General features: G+C 42.7%; 1 pseudogene; it reads right to left on the reverse strand.

Moving 5' to 3' along the window:
• Positions 1-4,466: 4,466 nt before the first annotated feature.
• On the reverse strand, positions 4,467-4,964 carry LOC147429479 (uncharacterized; annotated as a pseudogene).
• Between the last annotated feature and the right edge of the window lie 1,057 nt (positions 4,965-6,021).

Consider the following 6,021-nt stretch of genomic DNA (forward strand, 5'->3'; position numbering starts at 1 on the left):
AAAGAGAATGTGGCCCCTAGCCATGCAAGAAAACCCGAAGTAGGCCCCTTTCCAATGGAAGTGCAAAAAGACAACAAAAGGAGCCACAACTCAGTAACTCAGCCCTCACCTAGGGCTCATATAAAAAACAGAAACGATAGAAGAAGTAACAAATGAAGCTGCTCTCGTGGAATATAAAGGGGTTGTCCGACCCTAAAAAAGCTAAGAAGATCAAAGCTTGGACACAGAACTATGCGATGGACGTGATTGGACTCCAAAAAGTCAAAATAGCAGGGCAGGAGCTGTAGCAGTGGCTTCAATCAATATCCAAGGAGTTTTAGTGGTTTCACTCCTCACACATCAGAGGGTCAAGACAGGACCAAGCTGTTGAGTCAACTCGCTCAACTCAAGGGACTGACCATTCTGTTGGGGGACTTTAACATGGTAGAGACAATGGAGGATCAATACCTTATGAAAGGGCAAACAATGGCAGAAACTAGTAAACAAGAATGGGAAAACCTCAAGGAACAACTGGACCCATGGGATGTTGGCACACTGGGAGAATTCAGCTGGCAAAACTACTCGAGAGGAAACCTTGCTTGAAAGGCTAGACTAGACAGATGATACGTTAGTACGCCTCTGGCTAGACAATTTAATAGCGTTAAAGCAGCAACCAGACTCACCTCCTATGCTTCGGATCACTACCCCTTAATCATCACCTTGGATAACAAATGCAACAAGATTCGGAACCACTAGTTCCACACCAACCCATCTTTGTTTCGGTTAGGGGAGGTGCAGGAAAACATAAAAGCAATTTGGGCTCAAGCATTCTCAAAGGGGTTCACACCAGTAAAGTCTTGGAACCTGGCGATTGCCAACACTCAAGACTCCCTGATCTCATTTAGGAAAAGGGTAAGAGAGATACGAAGGAAAAGGAAGGACTCTATCTATACTTATAGAACTTGAAGCCTGCAACAATGAGGAAACGACACTTTATAACAAAATAGCCACCCTTGGGCATCAACTTAAGATTGAAGAAGACATCACTCTTCATCACACCGAAGTTTTCTTTCAGGAATGGTGGGTAGGGAAGGTGGAAAAACCATCCAAAGTGATGTTCAGAAGCCTCAAGAAGAAACATTAGAGAGAACTAGTCCCAATGTTGGTAGGGGCTAGAGGGACAGCCACGTCTGATGAGGAGAATCTAAAAGTGGCTAGAGAACATTTCGCCCAACTGTTCAGCCCACCAGAAGTTCATGATGAATCGGTCATATTGGCTAGAAGTATCATTAGGAACTGTAGGAAAAGAGTGATCCCTCCACATCTTAGTGCCCAACTTGACTCGGAGATCTTGCTAGGAGAAATTAAAAGAGCCATTGATGCTCTTAAGCAAAAAAAAACCTCGGGCCTTGATGGACTCCCCGCTGAGTTCTATCAAACCTTTAGAGATTCCATTGCACCAATCCTCCTCATTGTATGGAAACAGTCTGTAAAACATGGAGCCCTTCCGATTCAACTCAACACTGGTATCATCAAGCTGCTTCATAAAAAAGGCCTGAAGGAAATGCCATGCAATTGGAGACCACTGACAATGCTAATTGCTGCCTACAAAATCTTTGCCAAGGCCATAGCTCTCAAAATTTCCCCGACCCTTGCTGAATGGCTGTGCTATGAGCAAAAAGGATTCATCAAAGGGCGCACGCTACAGGAAGCAGTTATAGCAATGTGGGAGGGAATAGAATATGCTAAAGAATCTGCACAAGACTACGTCTTCGTCAAGGTTGACTTTGACAAAGCCTATGATAGGCTAAATGGTCTTTCATTCTTGAATGTCTAGTTATGATGGGATTTGGCCCCAGGATAGTGAGGTATGTGTAAACACTGCTTGGAAATGCCCAAGCTAGAGTGGCTATTAACAATGGAATGTCGAAAACATTCCAACTCAGCAGATCAGTAAGACAAGGATTAGACTCAATACCTTCTGTACAGCCTCGGGTTCCGGTATTAACCACTCCAAAACAGGGATTAGAGCCTCTAGGCCCCCTTTGCCTAGGTGGGTGGAACAACATGGATGCACAATGACTCAGGATGGAACCATTTTCAGATTACTAGGGATCCCTTTTGGATTCAGGATAACAATGGCACAAAGGTGGCAGTGGGTCATGGACAGATTTTGCACCAAACTGAACAGATGGTTGGGTTTTCAAGACAACTTGGTTGGTAGGACAATAGTTATCAAACACTACATCTCTTGTTATGTTATTTTCTTTCTCTCATGTTGGAGACCACCTGACGTGCAACTAAAAGATATAACCAGAATATGTAGGAACTTTCTATGGTTGGGGGACCCCCATAAAAAAGGTTTAGCTAAAGTTAGTTGGGAAGTTTGCTGTCTTCCAAAAGATCAAGGGGGACTAGGACTCACTAACATAAATTTATGGGCAGACAAGTTAGCTATAAAACTCATCCTCAGAGCATTGGAACAACCAGATGAAGAGTGGGCCTCGCTATTATTTCGGGAAATTCATATTTTCCATTTTCGAGGGAATAAGGGAACCATAAAGCTACCCTGGATCATCGTGTTCTTTGGACCCTTTGAAGTCATAGAAAAGGAATCAGACCTGCTTAAATCATTGTGGAATGCCTGGAATAGATACAGAAAGTTACTTAGAACTAAGTAGGAGTCGAAATATAGCAGACATCTTAGGGATTCCGAGTCAATGTGGTGGTCTCTCCCTCCCATGCCCCAGCTGAACCAGAGACAGTTAAGGTCAGCCAAAAGACTGCACAATAAGGGAATTATCACCTGGAGAGATGTATGGAACACAACAGAGCACAGGTGGAAGAATGAGACTGAACTTCTTGGAAGGTACCAGCTACAACCATGGGAGCTAACCCTTATCCATTCAAGAACGACCATGTTTCCAGTAGAGAAGGAGTGGACGCTCTCGGAGCATCCTAACCCTTCACCTAAGGCATTGTACTGGGCAGGAGGGGGTGCTCTCTCCAACCCTCCCAACCGCCCACCAACTCTGAAAGAACCTATTCATGTCACTGTCAACAAAAAGTGGCGCATGTCCCTAGATAGAGGACAATGGAATTTCAAGTCTAATATGCAGACAACGAGATGTATGAAACTCCCATAGCCTTTTTGGTAACAATCTCAGAATGTAAATCGGACTATAGATACAAAGTAAATTGGAGGAATCAACAACGTGAAACACTTCGCTTTGCAATTTTACTCTCTACTTAATACAATTCTCACGCCCTTTATGGTTTTTTTTATAAAGTTAGTGGGATTAATTGAGGTGCATAAGCTTTTTCTTTAAAACTTCAAAGGTTGAAATGAAAGGATGATTGATGGGGTGCATTCAAGGTCATTTCCCTTTCAAGGTGGGTGCAAAAGTAGTAGTCCCCCTTTTTTTTTTTTGCCAAACTCACAAATAGTGAGTGAATATATTGCAAATAAAAAAAAGTGCAATTACAGTCCATGCACATGCACATGCACATGCAAATGTCAGACCATGTTTAGCTTTTTTTTTTTAATAGCAAAACCCACAATATGTGGGTGGATATATAGTACTAACAAAAAAAATTAAATGACACTCCGTGCTCACAACGAGCCATGGATACTCAAAACTGCATCAGAACCCAACAATACAATATCAGAAACTGTCATCAAGAAGTTCCCACTGATTCCGCATGAGTTGCCACCCCGTACACCAATCACCCTCTAGAGGACGCAACATAGAGATCTGGACCATTACATAAGCTATTATGGGAGCCACCCACCAAAAACTAGAGACCATAAACGTCACCAGATTACATACAAAGCGTACAACATAGCATAGGAGACAGACCAATGCATACGGGGGGAGCCTAGCAACTCCATCACCGCCAAGGGAAGAACCAGCCACACCTAGCAACACATTCACATGGATCACACCCATGCAACCAACACACGTTGACCCAAGCTTTTAAGGAGAGCCTACCACCTTCCTATGGAGAATCCGACACTGCCACTTGAAAGAGCAAGCCTGCCTCACTTGCAAAGGTTGAAATGAAAAGATGATTGATGGGGTCCATTCAAGGTCACTTTCCCTTCGAGGGTGGGTGCAACCCTTTTCAAGAAAAAACTTCAAACAAAAGTCGAAAATTCCAAAGGTCTTCAACGAATCACACGTGGATGTTGTCTCCTTGCTTGAAAATTTTAAGCTCCATTATGTATATAGTGACCATCATGATGTAATGCAAAATTATTGACCAACACACTAAGCCTCTATTTGAAATTTTGCAAGAGAAAGCTCCAAAAGAGATTTGTAATTTTTGGGCTTTTGAATAAACCAATCTTTGACTTGACTTATAAATACCAAATAAAGCCCTTCTGTACGTAGGTCGGACCAGTGGCATGGGGATTCTCCACGATGGTCATTAGACATTACTAGGTGACACATGCTGCCCCTATCCAATCTCTTACTTGGACATAATTATGGAATACGGAATGGACAATGAGTGTCTTTTTCTTGTAAAAATAGCGACCCATTGGTGATCGACAGAGGCCGGGAAGCATGGGGAACTATTTTTACGGAGGAAAGGACAATCACTGTCCTTTTTCGGTTGTCACAGTTGAGGGGAGTGGGGCCAACAATTGTGAATGAGTGCATGTAGTGTTTGGTCACCTGCAATGTTTGTGTTTGGTCACCTTTATTGTTGTTGCAGTGTTTCTGAACGGGATTGGTTGACATTCTGCATGCCGACATGGCAGTACCTTAAGCCATTCCAAATGCTGATGTAGCAACACCCTTGTAGCAACACCCCATGTGGTAACGTGCAACTCGCTCATTGCATGCAGTTGACACACATTCCAAATGCTAAGGTGTCAGTAATCGAAGAGTTGCAGGTTGTATTCCCATTGGGAATGGAGCGTAGATGGACAGTGTGGATGTAGTGCCCCACGACCCCCGACTGTGTGACAGAATGTGCATCATCATTCAATGTCCATGTTTTCATCACAATATTCATCTTGAAGCTTTGCATGAAAACTCTCCGCAGGCATTTTGCACATGGACTAAAACCTTTGTAACTCCTTTCAAGACTTACGTTTTGAAACTTGATGCCTACTATGTGCATCTACACCCACTAATGATCAAGAAAAATTCCCATTTTGAATAAACCTTATGAGTTACAAAATAGTAGCAGACACAAAAAATAGTTGCTCATCCTCTCCTGATGGAAAGCCCTTATCAAACCCAAAACATGGGGTGAATCTACACGACGAAAGCGCATGGGACGTCAGTAGATTCAATGGCTTGATCACTTGCAAGTTGCAGCCTTGTCTTTGTATGCACAATTTGGTCAAACTATAATTGTGGTTCGAGTCTTGACAAACATAATAGGAGGCACAATATCATCTTGGCAATGCTAGGGAAAAATCGTTTTTCCAAACATACAAAATTCCTTTTCTTGATCTTGTCCAGAGGAAATTTTAATTTTTTTTTCAAGTTTTTAGATTCTTTTTCTTAATTTTGGGGCGGAATGTCTCCTTTTCCCCTGCCCTCAACCGGCATTTTTGAAATTGAAAACGGCACGATATTAAGTTGAGACACATTTTTCCTGAACACTCCATCTTCTTGGGCAATGAAACATAAATACTCAATTTTTTTGCTGTACAAATGACCACAACGGCTAGTACGCGCCACAATTTACTGACTTGGAATATGTGGCTAAGAAGTTGGTGTTGTACAAGTCATATGTAGCCCTTCGTTCCTAGCCTAACACTAAATTTGAATCGTTATCACACTATTTAGAAGCTTGTTGTAGGTGCATCTCTACACTACCTACTACGTAGTTGGGTCTACACTTATTACATGGAATCTAACAAGATGCGCTCCCTGTCCCAGCTTTTCCACAAGGAAAAGTCAAGCAAGCAGCTTGCCCCCTATCTCGTGCCCTCCTCGTGCACAATCAGTATGACCAACAGGCTAGATGCCTTGGTCAACACAGACAAGGCTGCAACTTGCAAGTGATCAAGCCATTGAATCT

This window comes from Adiantum capillus-veneris, chromosome 22 (genome assembly GCF_014529385.1).
Source record: "Adiantum capillus-veneris isolate H3 chromosome 22, ASM1452938v2, whole genome shotgun sequence".
NCBI classification, from domain to species: domain Eukaryota; kingdom Viridiplantae; phylum Streptophyta; class Polypodiopsida; order Polypodiales; family Pteridaceae; genus Adiantum; species Adiantum capillus-veneris.